The 22,468-nt window shown below is 43.2% G+C and overlaps 1 protein-coding gene across 2 annotated transcripts in view; it reads left to right on the forward strand.

The window, feature by feature from the left end:
- The window catches only part of FAM193A (family with sequence similarity 193 member A), a 137,974-nt gene that overhangs the window by 17,436 nt on the left and 98,070 nt on the right, over positions 1-22,468 (forward strand). The gene's annotated exons all lie outside the window — the stretch shown is intronic.

Here is a 22,468-nt window from a genome sequence, read left to right on the forward strand (position 1 = left end):
ACTGAGAAGTATAGTAAAACATTCTAGGCCAGCATTTAAGAGAGGAATTAAATGAAAAAAGAGGGGCTGGGTGCGGTGGCTCACGCCTATAATCCTAGCATTTTGGGATGCTGAGGCAGGAGGATTGCTTTTGAGCTCAGGAGTTCAGGAGCAACCCTGAGCAAGAGCGAGACCCTGTCTCTATCAAAAATAAAAACGAATTAGCGGGGCATGGTGGCATGCACCTGTAGTGCCAGCTACTCTGGAGGCTGAGGCAGGAGGATTGCTTGAGCCCAGGAGTTCAAGGCTGCAGTGAACTATCATGATGTATGTACCAGAGCCTGGGCAACAGAGCCAGACCCTGTCTCAAAAAAAAAAAAAATGTATGTTTTCATCATCATTTGGATCCCAATATCATCTAGAATTTGGTCACAAAGTTACAAATTTCTGGATGCTTCTGGGATTCATATATTTATCTCTAAAACTTTAGGATGGCATATTTTCAGGGTGACCATAATTTGATTTCATCTCATTCAGATGCTCTTGAAATTGGAGCCACACTGTTAGGGTCCGATGCTGGGTATGTCAAGTACTTGTGGAGGTTTTCACACCTCATATTTAAGTTACAGAAACTTAAAGTGTGCCTTTTCATCTTTAGTTTTGGTTATCTTCTGAAATTGTGACTGACCCACTAAATAGCCCAGCATTCAGAATCAGTGATTCTGGGCAGTTTGACAGTAGTGAATGTTCGTAGTCTCTGGTTGCCATTTGCTAAACCTGTGGGGCCACTTTGAATCTGTACTTCCTTGGACAAATCATGTTACCCGTATTTCTACCTGCAGGGTTGAATTCAGTGTGTTCAAATTTCTCTCTCTCTCCCCTCCTCTCCCTCTCCCTTTCGCCCTCCCCCCTTCCTCCTTGCTGCTTCCCTCCCCTCCCTGTTGTATTTAGTGTTCTTTTGATTGCAAGAAACAGAAGCACACTCAGTTTCTCTAATGTAGGGAACCACAGCTGTCTGCCCTACTCTCTCCCTGTGGGGTGCCCATGAGTTCTGCTCTTTCCTAACTCTGCCTACCAAGGCCCCAGCTCTTCCTTCTGGCAGCCTCTAATGATTGATTTCAGGCTGATGTCACTTTGTATTTTAGTTCACATTTCTCAGACGTGAACTGAATTGTGTTTTTATGCCAGGCCTCGTGGTGGGCCCCTGAGTGAGGAGCACAGCTGTGCCATGATGGGATTCCCTAGGCTCCTGGTCTGTCCTTGTGGGTTAATTATCCATTCTGAGCAGGTTCTGGGGTACAAGGCAGATGTGGTGCCACCTTGCAGACAGCTGGGAGACTGACACCTGTTGAGACAGTTAACTTCTGCCTGGTTGTGTGTAAAAAATTCATATTTGTACTAGGGATTTTTAAGTGAGTGACTTTGTTTTTTGTTTTAGAGACAGGGTCTTGCTCTGTCGCTCAGGCTGGAGTGCAGTGGTGTGATCATCGCTCGCTGCAGCCTCAGACTCCTGGGCTCAGGTGATCCTCCTGCCTCAGCCTCCCAAGTAGCTGGGACTGCAGGTGTGTACTACCACACCTGGCTAATATTTTGTTGAGATGGGGTCTCGCTCTATTGCCCAGGCTAGTCTCGAACTCCTGGCCTCACGCGATCCTCCTGCCTTGGCCTCCCATAGTGTTGGAATTACAAGTGTGAGCCACCTCATCCAGCTGGAAGTGAGTGACTTCTGAGGTAGAAAACCTAATTTTGTTTGAAGGTGTTTTGGTGGAAAGGAGTTTTGAGGGATATATGTAGAGTGAAATTCTGGAACAGAACTTTTTGTTTACCGCTTTCTAAATCTTGGTCAGGACATCAAGATCAAGACCTAAGTTTCAACTAAAAGTTAAGCCCAAAGTAACATTTCAAGCTTTCTTTCTAATGCTCTTTTCCCCTGAAATGAGGTCCTGTTTGGTGCCTAAATGGAAAACAGATTGTCTGAGGTTGTGGCTTTACAACACTGGCTGCTCTGGGTATTCGAGCGTTTTTCCAGCCTTTCTGGGAGTATACTGTGTGACCTAGAGTGAGTGTCCCCCTCTGGTTTGTAAAGTGAAAGACTGAAGTGAGATTAAAGATTGTAGGCAGGGCCCAGGCTGCATGTGGGTTGGAGTTGTCAACTCCAGCTAGGAGGGAGCCCTGTGCTACAGCCTTGTGTGGAGGCCATGTGGTGGTAGCAGCTAGAATTAGAGGAAGGGGCCTGGAGGGCTGGTGTGAGGGTCTTCAGACTAAGTGCAGTTGGAACCAGTAGAAGGGCTTTGAGCAGAGAAGGACAGTTCAAGACCTCTGCCTGCAGTGAGGATAACAGTTTCAGGATAGCAGTGGACACAGGAAGACAGATAGAAAGCGCTTCTGTAATCCAGGCGAGCGGTGACTGTGGCAGTGGAGATGAAGTGAAGGGGACACATTGAAGAGACACACAGGAGAGCGAGATGGACTGAACATAGGAAGGTAAAAGCTAATTCTTAGGATTCTGGCTTCAGGAACTATTTCCCCTGGGAGAGGGAACACTAAAGAAGGGCTGGACTTGGGGAAGAGGTGGTACATTTTGTTAGCTGTGTGTATTTTGGACCTCAGCTCTGAAGTCTGTGGCAGACTGTTAGCATCAGGTAAGTGCAAGTCCCCTTTTTTCTTCTTCCCTTGTTTTCCCACTTCACTCTTACATTCATTTCTTTTCCCTTTTCTTCTGAACATTCTCTACTCTGACAGGTTTGTGTATCTAGATAACGTGTGAATGTGTTTCACAAATCCCCTGCATGGCATGTCTTTGTTGGGCATGGGTCCTGCTCTTTAGCTCTGTGTCTGAGAGCTGTCGGGGTTGCTGCGCTGCGTGTCCTTTGTTCACTACATGAATGTCTGTCCAGCCTTGCTGCCAGGCTCTGTTCTAGACACCCACTTCCAGTGCTGACCTTCCAGTGGGGGAGGCTGACAAACCCAGTGCCATGGTGGTAAGAGTTAGGGAGGTGGGTGGTCAGTGAAGGCCTCACCTATGTGGCAATATTTGAACAAGGCCGAAGGGGGTGAGGGGTGTGCTTTTTATTATTTTTCAATCTGAGGGAAGAAGTTTCTAGGCAGAGGAAGGGAGAAAAGCAGCACAGAGGACTTGCCTGGGAACACCCTTAGGTGTCGAGGAAACAAGGAGACCCATGTGGCTGGAGCAGAATGAGTCAGAGAAGCTGAGGGGACAGATACAGAAGGCCTGTGAGATACTAACAGCTTTGATTTTTGTTGTGTTAAGATGGGAACGTGGGACGGTTTTGAGCAGAAGAGTAATGTGCTGTGATGTAGGTTCTAAAAGAGCCACTCCAGATGCTTCGTGGGTGTGAGGGGCAAAGGGTGGAGCGGGAAGACCAGTTAGAGGCGTGGTGTCAGGCGTGGGGTGGGTGTTTGATGGGGCATTTGCTGCACAGTCTTCATGTCTGTTGTGGGGTGTGGAGAGTGGAGCACGGATGGAGATAGGGAGGGAGGGGCTGTCGTGCACACTGAGGCTGCTGCATCTGCTCACCTTCCATTTTCTTTTTTTATTTGTTTGTTTGTTTATTTATTTATTTATTTATTTTAGGAGACAGAGTTTCTCTCTCTATTGTCCAGGCACAATCATAGCTCACTGTAACCTCGAACGCCTGGGCTCAAGTGATTCCCCCCGTCTTGCCTTTCCAAGTAGCTGGGACTTGGCTATAAAGAGACATCTTGCTGTGTTGCCCAGGCTGGTCTCAAACTCCTGGACTCAAGTAATCTTCCCACCTTGGCTTCCCAAAGTGCTGGAATTACAGGCGTGAGCCACCACTCCAGGCCTTACTTTCCATTTTCTTTTTTTTCTTTTTTTTTTTGAGACAGAGTCTTATTCTCTTGCCTGGGCTAGAGTGCTGTGTGGCGTCAGCCTGGCTCACAGCAACCTCAAACTCCTGGGCCCAAGCGATCCTCCTGCCTCAGCCTACCTGGTAGCTGGGACTACAGGCACACACCACCATACTCGGGTAGTTTTTTCTATTTTTAGTCGTTTGGCTAATTTCTTTCTATTTTTAGTAGAGACGGGGTCTCACTCTTGCTCAGGCTGGTCTCGAACTCCTGAGCTCAAGCAATCCTCCCACCTCGGCCTCCCAGAGTGCTAGGATTACAGGCGTGAGCCCCCGTGCCTGGCCATTTTCCATTTTCTTTGCAGTGGCTGTCACCTGGGTGCCTAGTGCTCCAGTTCACCACTGCCACAGATGCTGCCATACGTAAATTTGGTTTGGGACATGCTGAGTTCAAAGTGCCTTTCAGACACCCAAAGGGAAATGTGGATTAGGCAGTGGTACCATAGACATTGGAGCCCTAAATCTGGCTTCTCAGAGTCATGTGTGTTGATGGTAGTGGGCGTGACCAGTGGGGGGGAGAGCAGGGAGTGAAAGGAGGCCAAAAATGGAGCCTTGAGGTTCTCTAACATTCCAAAGCTGATAAATATGCTTTCTAGTACTGCACCTCTTTTGTAGTATTAATGCTGATATCTAAACTACCTTAAATAAATTTGGAGCAGGGGGATTTTCCATAAATACTACATGCACAGCATTTTTTATAATATGAATTAATCATTTTTTATTAATTAAAAACAAACATTAAAAAAAGTTCTCTTTTAGTGTTTCTTCAAAAACAACATTAAATTATAAGTTAATTCTTGCCTTTTACCCTATTGGAAGCATTGAAAAGCTGAATGAAATAAAGAAAAACCCATGGACCTTAGAAGCTTCCCAGCCTTTTTGGTTCATGAGCTTGTGGGAAAGGAGACCTGACATTCCTGCCCTTGCAGATCCACAGTCCTCTAGCCTCCTTCTCCCTCCTCTGCCACCTACAAATTCTTGCCTTGCTCCTCCATCCAGGCCTTGGGTTAGAGACAGCACAAGACTTTCCCGCAGGAATGTGACTGAGTAGGCAAGAAGAGCACACAGCAAACTTCAGGGTAAGGGTGGCTGACAACTCTTACCGAGTAAGAGGCATTGTGGGTGAATGCCACAAGAAAGTGTAGAATGAGGTCAGATAACTCAGTGGAAGAGGATCCCAGGTAGCAGTGGCAGTGTGTACAAAGTTGTGGTGCCGCCAGGGACTTGGATATGGAGGATTTGGACCAAGGAGGATTTGAGAACAGGAATAGCAGAGTTAAGTCAGGGCCAGATGCACAAAAGGGGTCAGGAGGTTGGACTTTGTGTGGAAATCGTTTTGAAGATGCAATTTATTTATTTTTAGGAATTTTATTTTTAATTATTATGGATACATAATAGTTATATATATTTATAGAGTACATGTGATATTTTCAAATAGGTAGACATACAGTGTGAACTAATTAATTAAATCAGGGTAATTGGGGTATCCCTCACCACAGGTATCTATGAAGATGCAGTTTATTTATTGAGCAGACATTGATCGAGTATTTAAATGTGTTAGGCACATGGTAGATACTGGGATTGTAACAGTGGAAAAAACTATGCTCCCTGCTCTTCACCTGTGGACACCATCGTCCATAAAGGTGGACATGTGCTGCTTTCTCTGCACTTTACTGATGGACACTATCCATCTTCAGTAAATGTTCCTCTGTGTTGCTTGGCATGGTCAAGTTACAAGGATGTATCATGTGGAGTGGTCTCTGCCCTCAGGAAGCTTCTGTTTCAGGTGAGTTGGACAACAGTGAGGTTCCAGGATTGTAATAGGAGGGATATCACATTAGTTTATATAGTTCTTTTGGCATTAAAGATAGAGGTCAGGCATGGTGGCTCACACCTGTAATACTAACACTGGGAGGACAAGGCGGGAGGATTGCTCAAGGTCAAGAGTTCAAGACCAGCCTGAGCAAGAGCAAGACCCTGTCTCTACTAAAAATGGAAAAATTAACCGGGTGTCGTGGCATGCGCCTGTAGTCTCAGTTACCCAGGAGGCTGAGGCAGGAGGATTGCTTGAGCCTAGGAGTTTGAGAGTTTGAGGTTGCAGTGAGCTACTATGACGCCACTGCACTCTACCCGGGTGACTGAGCAAGACTGTTTCAAAAAAAAAAAAAAAAAAATACAAACAGTAATTACCGAGTAGCCCTGCCCCACACCCAGTTATTAATGTATATTGACATTCGCTGATGCTTATCAGACACTGTTCTAAACATTTACATGTGTGTGTTCTTGTAGTCCTCAAAGTAATTTGGAGTGGTAGGTGCTTTTATTATGCTGATTTTCTGCTGAGGTAATGGGCACAGAAAGGCTAAGGCCTTGCTCAAGGCCAGAGTACAGTTATGATGGTGAAGCCAGGATCCAGAGCTGGCAGTGCCCACATTTTGGGTTTGAGGGTCTCACAGAGATGCCAGCTGGGATGTGATGTGCTGATCCTCTGACCAGTTTAGAGGGTAATTTCCATAACATATTCACAAAGGGGCATTTTTTTGAAGATTTAATATGGTCACTTGATTTTCTTAGATTTCTTGTATAGGTGTTGCTCTTCTGAGAGTTATATTACCTGAGGTTTTTAGTTGACATGAGCACTAAAATACCTCCAGTGTTTTGAGAATGCTATGGAGTCCATGTGATATTTATTCTAGATGTTGATTAATTTTCATACGACTAATTGGTACTATACTATTCTCAATTTTGTCAGGGCTTTATTTATTTATTTATTTATTTATGTATTTTGAGACAGAGCCTAGCTTTGTTGCCCTGGGTAGAGTGCAGTGGCATCATCACATAGCTCACTGCAAGCTCAAACTCCTGGGCTCAGGGGATCCTCCTGCCTCAGCCTGCAGAGTAGCTGGGCCTACAGGCATGCGCCACCATGCCCGGCTAATTTTTTCTGTTTTTAGTAGAGACGAGGTCTTGCTCTTGCTCTTGCTCAGGCTGATCTCGAACCTCTGAGCTCAAGCAGTCCTTCCATCTTGGCTTCTCAGAGTGCTAGGATTATAGGTGTGAGCCAATGCACCTGACCTTTTTCTTTTTTTTTTTCTGAGACAGGATCTTGCTCTGTCTCCTGGGCTAGAGTGCGGTAGCATCATCATAGCTCAGTGCAACCTCAAACTCCTAGGCTCAAGCGATCATCCTGCCCCAGCCACCCAAGTAACTGGGACTACAGGTGTACACCACCACACCTAGCTTGTTTTTCTATTTTTTGTAGAGATGAGGTCTCACTCTTGCTCAGACTGGTCTTGAACTCCTGACCTCAAACAGTCTTCCCTCTTTGGCCTCCCAGAGTGCTAGGATTATAGGTGTGAGCCACTGTGCCCAGCTGAGACCTGGAAATTTTTTTATGGTCATTGGTCTAGGTTTGGTGTTTCTCCCTGAATCAGTTTTTTTTTTTCTTTTTTTAGACATGGTCTCACTCTCACGCCCAGGCTGGAGGGCAGAAGGGTGTTCATAACTCACTACAGCCTCAAACTCCTGTGCTTAAGAGATCCTCCCGCTTAGCTGGGACTACAGGCATGGGCTACCACACCTGACTCATTATTTTATTTCTTTGTAGAGTCAGGGTCTCCCTGTGTTGCCCAGGCTGGTCTCGATCTCCTGGCCTGAAGTTATCCTCCCATCTTGGCCTCCCCAAACTGCTGGGATTACAGGCATGAGCCACCATGCCTGGCTGTTTGTTTGTTTGTTTGTTTTCTTTTTTTAAGTGGTGGCCGCTGTGTTGCCCATTGGTCTCAAACTCCTGCCCTTGGGTGATCCTGCTACCTCAGCTTCTTCAGTCACTGAGATTTGAATGTGTATTTTTTCGTTTCCTCAAAATATTAGCAGTTAGGGCTATGAAGTTAACTTTAAGTACAGCATTGGCTGGACATCTAAAGTTTTGCTATACTGTATAGTGTTCTCAATGTTGTTTTTCTGAATCTGTTCATTCAACAAACATCCATTAGTTCATACTATGTGTTAATTACCATAGTAGGTACTGGGAATTTAATGACTGTTCCCGTCTTCTAATATTAAATATTGGTGGTTTACTGTAATTGCAGATTTATAATTTCTTTGTTATAACATTTGTCTATAAGAGAGAGTTTTGAATATTGAATGGGTTGGATTTTGAAATCTAGTTTTAATTTCATAAATCTTAAATTTCATTTGGGTTTTGTTTTGGTTTATAAGTGAATGTGGCCTTTATATTAATAACTTGTGCCTTTTAGAATGTAGGTTTTTGATTTTTGGTAGCAGAGTGTGTGATCAGTTTTTGTGGTGTTTCGTAGAGCTTGACAAAAGCTGTATCCAGTGGAGTTTAAAGCTTGACATAAATCCAACAATTATGCCTTACTTGAATTTGTCATTTATATTTTTGTCTACCTTGTTATAGATGGATAGGTGCTCTGTTTGACCATTGCAAAATTCTGTTAATTTTTACCTGGAGATTTTTAATTGTTTTTGCATTATATATTTTGACATTGTTTATTTGTATATTAAGAGACAAGACTTTCATGTTTTCATTAAGATTATATGTACTTATTATTAACAAAGTATCTTTGTTACTTATAATATTTTTCTAATTTTAATATTGCTATCCCTGCATTTATTTTGTTTGCATTTACCTGCTTTATTTTGCCTGTTTAAATTTTTGTTATTTTAGTGATAATAAGAAGCTGCCATTTTGAGTAATGATTACTGTGTGCTAGATTCTGTATTAAGTACTTTACTTATAATATCTGATTTGATTCTGTGGCAACCGTCTGAGTAAGCTTTTTATTTTTCTAATCTTCCCTCATTAGCCAATAGGGAAATTGAGGCTTGTGAGGGGTCAGTAAGTTGCTCAAGGGTAAATACTGAGTAGCTTTCAACCTCTGTTGTACTGACTATTTTAAGTACAATTGACCCCTTTTTTTTTTTTTTTTAAAGCCACAGGTCTCACTCTGTCACCCAGGTTGTAGCATAGTGGCACGATGGTAGCTTACTACAGCCTCAACTCCCGGGCCCTAGTGATCTTCCTGCCACAGCCTCCCAAGTAGCTGGGATTACAGGCACTAGACACTGTGCCTGGGTGTGTAACATTAAACTCCCCCAAAACTTAACTGTTAATAGCCTACTGTTGACCAGAAAACTGACTTATCAATAACATAAACAGTCAATTAATGCATGTGTTGTATGTTATGTATATATATATTACATTATGTATTCTTACAACAAAGTAAGCTAGGGAAAAATGTTATTAAGACACTCATAAGGAAATGAAAATATATTTACTATTCATGAAGTGAAAGTGGATCATCATAAAGGTCTTCATCCTCATTGTCTTCACTTTGAGTAAGCGGAGGAGAAAAAGGGAGGGGTTGATGTTGCCGTCTTAGGGGTGACAGAGGCAGAGGCGGAAGAGGTGGAGGAGGTGGAAGGGAAGGCAGGAGAGGTGGCACACTTAGTGTGTAATTTTTATAGAAAAAATCCACATAAAAGTGGACACACAAACTTTAAACATGTATTATTCAAGGGCAACTCTAAATGTTTTGTAAGCAGACATAGGGTTCAGTGTTGATTTAAAAATCAAACAAATGTTTTCAGCACCATATGAGATATCTCTGTTTCTCAGAAGAAAGTGTAAAGGTTAAGTGACTTCTCAGAGTTACACAGCTTTTTAGAAGATGGAGTTGGGGTTCACATCAAGGCATTCTGGCCCCGAAGTCCCAGGCTCTTCACACCATACTGCCTTTCTGCAGTTTCTCCTGTTAACTACTACTGATGTTCAAACTACTCATGTTAGACTCCCCTTGATGGTGAATGGCACCAACAGACACATGAAAGGCATTCTGCTAGTCTGCCTCCACTAATTTCTCTTAATCTGTTCTTGATTTTTTTATTTTATTTTTTTAATTTTTTTGATGTTATCTGAAATACACACGAAGACAAACCTCAGTCTATAACACACTTTTATAACCATGCGGCATAAGCCCAAATTCAAAATTTTAGTACACTGTTTCACTTGGCACCAAGAGGTTATATACCAAAAATAATAACTAACATTAGGCTTAATGGTGAAAGACCAAAAAGAAAGAATTCCCCCTAGGATTGGGAACAAGACAAGGATGTCTGTTCTTGCCACTTTTGTTTGTTTGTTTGTTTTTTTGAGACAGAGCCGCAAACTCAAACTCCTGGGCTCAAGCGACCCTCCTGCCTTGGCCTTCCAGAGAGCTAGGATTACAGGCGTGAGCCACCAGGCCCAGCCCACTGTTCTTGATTTTTTTAGGCATATTTTATTTAGAAGCATGTGTAGGTATAAAAACAAAATCATTGCTGACTAAATTTTGTTTGGGCAGGGACATATGGTTCTGGGGTAATGTTTTATTGTTTTTTCTTCATTCTGTTTGATGACATTCAGATGCTTCAGAAGGCTGGAAAAATTTATCAGCATTAATATTGCTATTCTTGGAAGATGTGTCAACATTTTGGAAGGAAGCTTAGTTTAGAAATACATATTTTTAAAGATATACTTTTTGGGTTCTTCTACCTGTTTCATGTTCTCTTTACCCTTGACCATCAGTATCTCTGGTCAAGTTTTGTTTGCTTGTTTTTTTAAACCTGATGTGATATCCCCAAAGATCTAGTTCTTAGTGATTCTACCTTCTTGGGATTGCTGGCATTTATAACTTAAATCATTCCAGTCAACACACTAAACTTTGTTTTGTACCTGTTGGCTCAGAGGCATGAGTCTGGGTGGTCAGGCTCAACTTGTGGTATGCTGAAACTATTATCACCTGGTACAACTATTCAACTCTTGGATGCTAAAACTTCTGAATTATCAGAATTCAAACTCGTGGATGGGGAGGGAGATTTTTCTGGACTAGTCATTAGGCATAACAGAGATGCTACTCAGATTTAGACCCCTCTTTTATAGGAGAACAAGTACTGTGTATTGGTTGTTTGTGCAGAATATGTACTGCACTTGGGGGATGGGTTTTTGGCACCAAAGGTCTCCCTATCTGGTGCTGTGGGTCCCCACTTGGCCAGCCCTCCATTCTATATAGCCAGTTGCCTCTGGTGATAAGGTATGTGACCGAATGAATGAATCTCATGAGCAGGAGCCTATTACCTCACTTAGTCATAGAACAAACAACTTGGTCTGTTGTGTCATAACAGGTATTCGGTAAGTCCATAGATGGTGACATTGAGGAACAAACAGCTACAGTCTGTCCCATTAGGAGACAAAACCACACAGTAATTTACAAAAGGAAAGTTTAAAATATTAAAGAGTTATTACGCTATAATAGGAGAATAACTGTAAACTGGAAAGAGAACTCTAAAGCAGAGATCCCCAACCTGTGGTGAGTTGTATAATTATTTCATTATATATCACAATGTAATAATAATAGAAATAAAGTGCCCAATAAATGTAATGCACTTGAATCATCCTGAAACCATGACCCCCTCCCCGTCTATGAAAAAATTGTCTTCCAGGAAAATGGTCCCTGGTGCCAAAAAGGTTGGGGACCGCTGCTCTAAGGGATAGATACCTTAGGGCTGATGGCTAGTACTCAGGGAAGGGCACATTTGAAAGGCTGGGGTTCAGACCCTGTGGAGAAGATAGGGTTGCAGCTGACTGGTTGGCTGGGTTGCCTGGGCCAGAACTGGCCCACAGTCACTAGGCAAATGGGCAGACCCGTGCAGATAAGCTGAGACAGGTAGCTGGATGTGCAGTGGCAGTCAGGGCACCCCCTAGGTGTGAGGCCCAGGGTGTGTGATGTCTGGTGGGAAGGCTCCATCCAGTAAATTTAAGGTTGATGGGCAGAGGCACCACTGCTGTCAGTTGGAGCAGTAGTTCCCCTCTGTGGAAACACACACACTTTGTATGTAGCTTGGGCAGAGGAAGCTCCAGGCCACTGTGTGGGATGAAGGATGGGTAGCCAGCTCTGCAGGACCCCTGATGGGTGGAGGCATGGATAAGGCTGAGGAGAGAGTGCAGGAGCAGATACCAAGGCTGGGGTGCAGGTCTGTGCTCTCTGGGGCTCCTTGCAAGGCTGCCACTTGCTAAGTCCAGAGCTGGGGAAAGCACCCGTTGCCAAGTACTGGAAAAGCTGTGTCCTACGGACACCTACCATTGGAGAAATGGCGGTCTGGGCAGGGGAGGTAAAAGAAGTACAATTTCTGGGAGCCTGACACCCATGTCATTGCAGAACCAGGAAGCAAAGTCCTTACCTCCTACATTGTCCTTCTGGCTCCCTCTACTGACAAAGCTTAACATCTTACTGGTGGCAAAGGAGAACTATTTATAATACAAGGCCCAGCTCCATTTTCATTGAGTAAGCAAAAAGGGTAAATGTGGAGCTGAGAGGTAGTATATCGAAACCAGCATATATGTGAGCAGGGAAAGTGTGCCAGTTATCAGTTTATTGCCTCTTGGCTCGAAACCCACTTTTCAGCGCCCTACTTGTGAAACTTGAGGTGGACTCTGTAAACTTTCTCTTTGCCAGCAGGTACAATAAGTTTTGTTAGTAGGGGGTGCTGCAAGGACATTGCAGGAGGTTGGGGTTTCTGATCCCTGGTTTTGGTGTACTCTCATTTCTTCTTGATCCTGTGGTGCTCAGCCAGCATGCAGGGCATCTGGTGGTGCTCACCACAGCAAGTTTCATTAGCATTCCTGTGGTAGCTTCCTGGCAAATTCTGTTGGTACCTTATCTAGCTTCCCAGAGAGTTCAGCAGCACCTCCACAGGCAGCTGCCCATTGAGTTCCACCAGCACCCCAGAAGGTGGCTTTCTGGTGTGTTTCATTGGCACTCCAGAAGGCAGTTTTTATGTTTGCCAGCTTCCCCTGCGGCACCTCAGCAAATTTTTCCATCCCATGGGCTCCAGCAACACCTTCTCCGGTGATGTCTGAATCGCAGCCTTGGGGGTAGGTGGTGTGGAAGGGACTCTTCCAAATTTGTTTCTTCTTTGGGCATTCTGCCTCGAGCCTAGGGGTACTGGATGCTCCCTGTGTCTGCTAATCTTGTTCTTTACCCTTTAGTAGTTACTAGTTAATACTTTTTTAAAATACTAAACTATCTCTTTTCAAATTCCTATGTAGTTTCTGTGTCTTGACTGGACCCTGACTGATACAGAAGGCAAATCTGTATCAAGAATAATTGTCTCTTCTAGGGAGGACAAATCATGGTCCCCTCTATGATGGGAGGGTTCAATGTAATTAACCTGCTACCCAGCAACTGCTTATCTCCTTAGGTATTGTGCAGTTTGCATATCAGCAGTGGTGGTAGCCAGATCATCCTTGGTGAAAGTCTGTGCTGTTGAGCACACTCATCATCCCCACCCATTCTTGCTGCCATGTTCTTCATGAGCCCATTGAGTAAGCACTGGGAATATTTGGAGAGAGGCCGTTAGTTGTGTAGTGTTGGTGAGTACAGGTCCCAGATTCAGACTGCCTGGATTCAGATGCTAGCTCTGTGATGTTAGGTGAAGTTACTTAATGGTTCTGTTCTTTAGTTTTCACTAGGGTAATAGTGCCTACCTTAAGAGTCATTGTAAGGGTGAAAAGAGAAAATACATGTGTAGCATTTAGCACAATACCTGGCACATTTAGCACTTAGCAATGCATCACCTCTCCTCTGTGCTTGAGTAGCAACATCTATATATTTTTACATTCATACTTTTTATTTCCGTTATATTGAAACAGTCTGCTCTCATGCCATTTTCCCAAGAGCCAAAGCATGTATTTGGTCTTTGGATCCATCTATGACACCTTGTGGGTCTTCAGGAAATAGACTGCGCTGCATAGAAGAAATAGGAATGTAGGAGAAATGGATTATACTTGACCCTTGACATGGGTTGAATTGCACGTGTCCACTTATATACAGATTTTTTTCAGTAAAAGTTACATTAAGTGTACCTGCCTCTCTTGCCTCCCCTTCTACCTCCTCCACCACTCCTGTCTCTGCCACCCTGAGAGAAGACAAATCTCCTCCTTTTCCTCCTCCTCCTCTACCTACTCAATGTGAAGATGAGGATGAAGACCTTTATGATCCACTTCCACTTCATGAATATATTAATATTTATATTAATTATATACTGATATTAATATTTATATTACTACATAACTTCCTTATGAGTTTCTTAATAGCATTTCCTTTTCCCTAGCTTACTTTATTGTAAGAATACAGTATATAATACATATACAAAATATGTGTTAATTGACAGTTTATGTTACTGGTAAGGATTCTTCTGGTCAACAGTAGGCTATTAATAGTTAGTTTTGGGGGACTCAAAAGTTTTACACAGATTTTTGACTGCATGGAGTGTCGGTCCCCCCAACCCCGTATTGTGCAGTGGTCACCTGTATTTTCTAACCTTATAAGGTTTATTTCTATCAGTATGTTTTGGGTAATAACGTTCTATTTGTGTTTACCTTTGTTTGTACTCTTCATAGACCATCGCGTGAGAACAGACACTTGGCTACTTCTTTTGTTCCATTGTGATTGCTCTTCAGCAGGTCCTGGCCCAGAGCTTTCATGCATGGGTCTGAGTAGATGGCGTTTGATCTAGGATCCCTGTAGCCCCTTTATTAGGCACCTCTCTGTGGGGAGGCTTCCAGGGATTTCACCTCTTGATCATGTCTTCCTTCTTTTGTCACTTAATTTTAGTTAACTCTAAAAACATCCACATTCACAAAAGGTCATCAACAAAAAATAAAAATAAATAATAATATTAGAATGAATATTTTAAAAAATGATATGTATCTTAACCCCAAACACAGTAATTTCAAAAATGTGCCTTCAGATAGCAGGAATACGGTGCATTGGTGGAATGGTTTTGAGCTATTTGGTCTACAGGGATTTTTATTTTATTCAGCCTTAGAGCCTTGGTGGTCAGGTGACATTGATTTCACTAGAGCAAAGACAGTGACTTTTTCAAGGAGCAGATATTTCTCATCTTATGTGTGAAACACAAGTTATTCCTTATTAACCATTATGCTGGCTGTCTCTTGAGTATCTCTTACGACATACCAGAAGGGTGGCTTTAAGCACTTACATGTGTGAATTCACTTACTCTTCATGGCAGGTCTGTGAGGCCAGTGGTGATATTATGCTCATTTTTAGTTGAGGAAGGTGAGCTATGTTGACATGGCTAGTAAGTGAAACTGGGCAAGTCTGGCTTTAGAGCCTGCATTATTTTTTTTTTTCTGAGACAAAGTCTTGCTCTGTTGCCTGGGCTAGGGGACAGTGACATCATCATAGCTCACTGCAACCTCGAACTCCTGGGCTCAAGTGATTCTCATGTCTCAGCCTCCCGAGTAGCTGGAGCTACCGGCATGTAGCCCCACGCCTGGCTACTTTTTTCTATTTTTTGTAGAGATGGTGGTGTTGCTTTTGCCCAGGGTGGTCTCAGACTTCTTCCTGGCCTCAAGTGATCCTTCCACCTCGGCCTCCTAAAGTGCAAGGATTACAGGCATGAACCACGACACCCTGCCTAATTAGAGTATTGCTTTGGTTTCTTTTTTATCTATTTTGGTCAGTTGTATTTTTCTAGGAATTGTTTGAGCACTTCATCAAACTTTTACCTATTCCCCTCCACTGAGGAATTATAAAACCCAGAAAACCTTTAACCTGAAGTTTGGCCTAAAGATGTGGACAGTATCTATATTATTTTAAATGGCTGTTCAATCTGTAACAATTTTTTCACTTTTGACCTTGGTTTTTTGTCCTTTCTCCCTTTTTTCCTTGATCAATCTTAATAGTATTTGTCCTCACAGAGTGAGACCTTGTCTCAAAAAAAAATCCTTTTTTCATACTAAGTCTTTGAAATCTGGTATGTGTTTTATATTCAGGCGCATCTCAGTTTTGACTTGCCACATTTCAAGTGCTCTATACCCATATGTGGCCAGTAGCTACCAAATTGAATGTGTAGCTCTAGTCTTGTGTTAGACTTTGGGGATCAGCTTAAAACTATCTAAGATTTCTCTTGACTTTACTTTTTTTTTTTTTTTTTTTAAGAGAGATGAGGTCTTGATATGTTGCCCAGGCTTAAGTGAGTGGCTGTTTTGTGGATGATTATAGTGCACTGACAGCCTCACACTCCTGGGATCAAGTGATCCTCCCACCTCAGCCTCCAGAGCAGCCGGGACTACAGATGTGCACTACTGAGCTCAATTTGACTTAGCTTTTTTTTGAATCAGGCTTGTTAGTAATATTGAAGTATGATTGTCAAGGTTAAAAATAGAGATTTCAGAAGCTCTTTGGAATAGATTTTTGTTAAATTTTCTAATGTTTATATATAGTAGTAAGCATTGTATCTTACAGTTACAATTCTATATATATAACCATATATATCTCATACTTAATGTCAGAAAAAATGTTTAATCATATATTTGTAGAAAACATAATCTTTGTCTTTTAATCAAAATATGAGATTATAATTATAAAAATACTGAAAATGAAATATGCTTCCAGAAATTCTGATAGTAAAATACCTACCTTTTCACTATAAATGCAAGAATTTTTGTGCCTTAGGCCTAACTTTATTAGAATCAAACAAAGGTAAAGCTTCTAACTGTGCAGTGAATTGTCTTGCCTATGGTTAGGTTGGTTTACCTTTCTTTATTTGATGGTCTTTTACCAGTTATCTTCTCTTGGTAAAGTTTAAAAAGTTTGTTACCAGACCCTTCAAGAGTTCCTGTCAGCCGTGGAGAGTAGTGTTTCATTAGTTCCTGTGGTCTGCAAGTGGAGGCAGGGGAGAGGCAGGCCATAGCTGCAGGATGCCATCTGCCGCAGTGGGGTCTGCCAGATGTGGATGAAATAATGAGCTGTGAGTCAGCATCCAGCATGGAGCCCTCTGTCTCCTTGCTCTGTGCTTGACACAGGGGTTGGTGCTGGGGACCCTGAGACCCTAAGACAACACCCTTCTCTGCTGAGAGAGCGTTGAATTCAAGAACTCCTGCATATTACCAGCTGGCTTACCCTTTAGCTTCCAGAAGTCTTCTTTTTAGGAAAGTTTGCTTTTCTAATGATAAAAGTAATGCATGCTCATTGAGAAATTTTAAGTTAAACAGAGAACACAGAATAAAATGAATTTTTCCTAATTCCATCCTCCTCCTTCTTCCCAGGAGAGACTGTAGCAGTGTGACATTTCATTTTACTGTTTTGCTTGCAGCCCTTCCACTCCGTAGATGGAGTTTTAGTATCTATTCAGTCACCCTTCTCTGAGCAATTTTGTGAGTGTGTCTACTCCATAAAGTCCCTGGGAGAGAGATGGGGCATGGAGCCCCAGTTGTGCACATGACGGCTTTGGAATGTCTTCAGGTCATTTAATTTTCAGATTGTTCCCATTTAAGTTCTCTGAATAAAAGCCTTTTCCAGCCTCTGTTTTATGTAAGTGGTTTTATTTATTTATTTATTTATTTTGAGACAGAGTGTCACTTTGTTGCCCGGGCTAGAGTGAGTGCCGTGGCATCAGCCTCGCTCACAGCAACCTCAAACTCCTGGGCTTAAGCAATCCTACTGCCTCAGCCTCCCGAGTAGCTGGGACTACAGGCATGTGCCACCATGCCCGGCTAATTTTTTCTATATATATTTTTAGTTGTCCAGATAGTTTTTATTTCTATTTTTAGTAGAGACGGGGTCTCGCTCAGGCTGGTCTCGAACACCTGACCTCGAGCGATCCACCCGCCTCGGCCTCCCAGAGGGCTAGGATTACAGGCGTGAGCCACCGCGCCCGGCCTATGTAAGTGGTTTTATTTTACCCTATTGTGATTTCTGGGTATTGCTATGAAGACTATTAACATTGCATACAAAATGGCTAGTTACTGTGATTTCAGGTACCTTCAGATCTTGAAGGGGATGCAAACTGTAGTCTGAGAAGTTAGTAAGTAGCCTTTGATGTCAGCTGTTGAAAATTATTGATTTATTTCTTAGAGACAGGGTCTCACTGTCGCCCAAGGTGGAACCTCCAGCTCCTGGGCAGCCAGGATTACAGGCACATGCCACCACACCTGGCTAATTAAAAATTTTTTTATTTAGAGACAGGATCTCACTGTGTTGCCTCTGCTGGAGTGCAGTGGTGTCATCGTAGCTTGCTGTAGCACCGAACTGCCAGGTTCAGGCAGTTCTCCCACCTTAGCCTCCTAAGTAGCTGGAAGTACAAGTGTACACCACCATGGCTGGCCAATTTTTTATTTTTAATTTTGTAGAGACAGGGTCTCACTATGTTGTTCAGGCTAGTCTAGAACTCCTGGCCTCAAGCAATCCTCCTGCCTTGGCCTCCGAAAGCCCTGGGATAATAGGTATGAGCCACCACGCCCAGCCAGTATCAACTTTTTATTTGACCTTAATAGATTACTTATATTTTAAAGGTTGTTAAAGAGTAATATGTTAGAAATACATATTTTCAGAGCTGTAAGTCTGCTGCTGTTAATAAATTTAAGCTGTTTTGCCCTTTTGCTGTATGGTACTTGAATGTAGAGACCTGAAGTGTTTTACAAATATTTGCTGTGCTGTCAGATGACAAAGCTGTAATGCTAAACTTGTCCTGGCATCTGGGCTTGTTCTGAAGATTGCTTAGACATTTTTTTTTCCTGGATAAGTAGCATCAAAACAAATAGTGATTATGTTATTTAATAGACTTAAAACAGGGCACCTGGATTTGTATAGAGTTGTAATTTTTTTGTAACTACATGGAAAGGGTCTTAAGTATTAATGTTAAGGCAAACAGTGCCTCATGCTCAAAGAACCTGCATGTGCTTTGGAAAGCTGAGTTCAGGAAAGGAACAGAAAAGGTTGCAGGTATTTTAGTGACCACACATACAGAGATCCCTGGACTTCAATGCAGGCAGCTAGTAAAAGATCGTGCATAAAAATCCAGAAAATTGTGGTTGAGGTAGGCAATTTAATATGGGTTATTGATTGGACTTATCATTTTATTTCCCTCAGTGAGCATTTCCTGGATGCCTGCTAGATGCTGGGTGCATTATGGGGTTTTAAAAGTGTTAGCGTCTGATGAGAAGGTGGACATGTGGAAGGTAATTTTGTGGTGTAGTGAATGTACAATAGTCTGTATAAAGCACAGAAGTTGTACAGGACTTGTATGAATCATAATTAGCTATATGGTGACATGTATTGGTTGAGGGGTGGGGAGCAAAATTCACAGAAAAAAGTGGTACCACAGTAGGGTTCGAAAGGGATGCCTAGAAGTTGTCTGGTAAGGAAGGGGAGATTGGTGTTTTAGGGCGGCAGGAAGCAATAAAAGCACATAGTTGGATGGGGTAGGAGTGTGGAACAAGAAGTTTCAACTGAGTAATTATGCAGGGACACAGGAGTTGCATGTCATGCTTTCACCTTTGCTGAGAACTTGATCCTTTTAGGCAATGGGAACAATTGAAGGGTGTAAGGCAGAGGATGTTCTGGTCACATGTGCAATGTGAGATGGCTTTGACAGGAGATAGAGGATATGTGGGGACAGACAGACCTGAAGCCTGGGCAGCAGGAGATGAGAATGGCATCAGCACAGCACAGTTGTTTTGTGTGCATCGTGGGTTAGCCTTCCTAGGGCAGTATAATCTGGGATGTGCCACTGTCACCTGAGAAGCTCTTTTATTAGTTTTATGGCCTGAAATAACCTTTTTTTCTTCATGTTTGTAAGAAGTTTACCTGTAAAGCCTTTTTTGTAAGTCTGAGTTTTTCATGTTTAATTTGGAATTTCTTTTTGGAAACTACTTTCAGAACTGGAATATAAGCTTAGCAAGAAAACAAATGCTATTATGATTTAGCCTCTTTTATTATACACCTCTCTCTCTCTCTCTCTCTCTCTCTCTCTCTCACACACACACACACACACACACACACACACACACACAGGCCACAGCTGGCAACTTTTTGGAGGGGGGAGAGATGAGGTCTCACTGTGTTGCCCAGGCTGGTCTGAAGTCCTGGCCTCAAGCAATCCTCCCACCTCCACCTCCTGAAATGCTAGGATTACAGGTGTGAGCCACTTGCCTAGCCCAGATGACAACTTTTACCTGAGGGCAGAAAATCAGTTTACTCAGAAAGGGTAAAATACATTACAGGTGTAGTACTCAGTTGTTAGTGGTGTTCTGGAAGTGTTTTCAGCAATATTGCCATCTTAGGAATATGTATTAATACATATTTTCCTATGGAAAGATTTCTGGGTTACTTTAGTCCCTTTCATTAATACATATACATTTTATATCTTTATACATTTACTCTATATGTGTATAGGATTTTAGGGACACTAGTATAACGTTCATTCTGGTACATTAATTTTTAAAAATAAATGTAATTGGGCTTCTGTTTCCAAGCAAGATGTAGTAACTGGAACTGGATTTATCCCCCTGCCTTAAACAACTAAACAAAGGACAAAATGTGCCAACTAACAGTTTGCTAACATTGGACTACAGACAGGGAGGACAGTGATCCCTAAGAGAAGGAAAACAAACTAGGTGAGCCCTCGTTTTGTTGGAGTTTGCTGCCTGGAGAGAGATTGTAGGCCATGGCTTGGGGAGTAACCCAGAGCCTGATGATTTCCTTGAGTTGGGGCACTGAGTTGCGAATTTGGGGAAGCCCAAGTAAATTTGCAGAGCAAAGTACCAGAGAGGAGAGAGCTGCAAAGAGAGCAAGCTCTGGAGATATAAATAGGGTTCTCCTCAAGTCTTTAGCTGAGTACTGATGAGCACATGCATGGGAGGAAATTCTCTGAGCCCTGGAAGTATTGGAACAATCCTTGGAGCTCATACAGGGCCTGGAACCATTTGTGTTCCCACTAGCCACAGTGGGAAAATCTTACAGCACAATAGGATGCTGGGTAGAATGCTCAGAGAGGGCATTGCCTCAGTAGTGGGGAAGATGAGAGGTGCTCTGATTCTGCCTTACAAAGCTTACAGGCAAGCCTTGAAAGGACCAAACTCCTCCTACCCATGGTCCACAACTAAGCTCAAATATTTGGAGGAATGGAAACATACAATTAATCTATTTTCATGAATACCTAACAATTCGTGCTCAGCCCAGAAACTTGGAGTTGCCATTGACTCCCCTCCTTCTCTCACCCCTCATCCCTGGCCTGTTAGCATCTTGTCAGCTGTGCCTCCTGCAGCCTTGGTCCTAGCCACTGCCTTCTGGCTTCTGCAGCCAGATAGTCTTGTGTCCTTCGTTGCTCCCTTGCCGTCCCTTCTCTGCACATGGCCTCAGAGTCCCACTGCAGCTCCTTGCCCGGCTGTCTCTTCTCCCACTCCTCTGTGTCCTCTACCACTACACCACTGCCTGCTGCCTCAGGCCTTTGTGCTTGCTCTTAGCCAGGCTCTCTCCAGGTGCTTCACGTGTCTCCCCCAGTCACTTCTCAAGGAGGCCCTCTCTGTCCACCCCAAATGAAAGGGCACCTTTCCCAGCACCAGATGCTCTTTCCTCCTTTACGTTTTTCTCCTTGTCAGTTACCACTCTCTGGAGTTATTTTTTCTACTTAGCTATCTTATTTATTGTCTTTGTCTTTGACAAGGGCAGATATCTTTGTTTTATTCACCCCTGTACCCTAGTGCCTGGACTAGTCCCTGGGCATGTGGTACACTCCCAGTAAATCCTGGATGATCTGTGAGTGTGTGGCACTCTCGAGTCAGCTCTGCTATGATTTTAGGCTTGAGGACTTTTGTAACCGTGGAGCCATGGAAAAGTCTAATGATTGTGACTGTTCTGTCGGTGATGAGGGTTTTCCAGGACCTAGGGAAACAAGATGGCTTTACAGTATGAATTTATTCTTTTTGTTTTTTTTAAATTGTCATAATTTAGACTTCTGGGATCTGTTGATAAGGGAAAAGACATTGATCCTCTTGGTATTTTGGTGGTTTGAGAAGCAATCTGGAGCGTTCTAGGATACCACTGGGAGCTAGTCCCCGGTTCTCTGTCCTAGTACCCCAAACATTCAAATGGCTGCTGAGCTGGGTTTGGGAACCCTTGTGACAGGAGTAAGCAGTTTTGATCAATGATTTATAAAAGCGCATAAGAATACCACTGGGTATCTTTTGAGTCTCAGTGGTGCTTATTCATTCCTTCAGTCACTGGTTGATTGATTCATTCAGCTCCCTGTTGCAGTACCTGCTACCTGTTGGCCAGTGGGAACTTTAGAAATAGAGCCTGGGATTGGTGTGAGAGCTCTCAGTGGGCCGTGGGGCCAGTCTATTGTGTGTACTCATAGTCCAGAGAGGGAACCTCCAGGCTGAGGGAGGAGCTTCAAATCTGGCTGGGCAGGCCTGGCTGGGCCCTGAAGGAGCTTGGGGACGGCTAGAGACCCTCCTCCCCCATGGTGTACACTGGGCAGGTACACTCCCATCACATTAGAGACTGAGGGGTCTGTTGCCTTGACCCCATGGCAGCGTGCTCTGAGTCTGAGTACAGGCAGAACAGTGGCTGCCTCTGGTTCTCTGCTGACTTGTTCCCCAGGTGTGCTGCTCTTGAGTCTCTTTTCGGGATTCTCAGGGTGGGTCCTTATAAGGGATGAGGCAGCGCTGTGTGATTGGGCTGTCTTGGGATCATGCTGATTCAGGTTAAGATCTTGGCCCCTCTACT

The sequence above is a fragment of the Lemur catta genome, chromosome 17 (assembly GCF_020740605.2).
Source record: "Lemur catta isolate mLemCat1 chromosome 17, mLemCat1.pri, whole genome shotgun sequence".
Lineage (NCBI taxonomy): Eukaryota > Metazoa > Chordata > Mammalia > Primates > Lemuridae > Lemur > Lemur catta.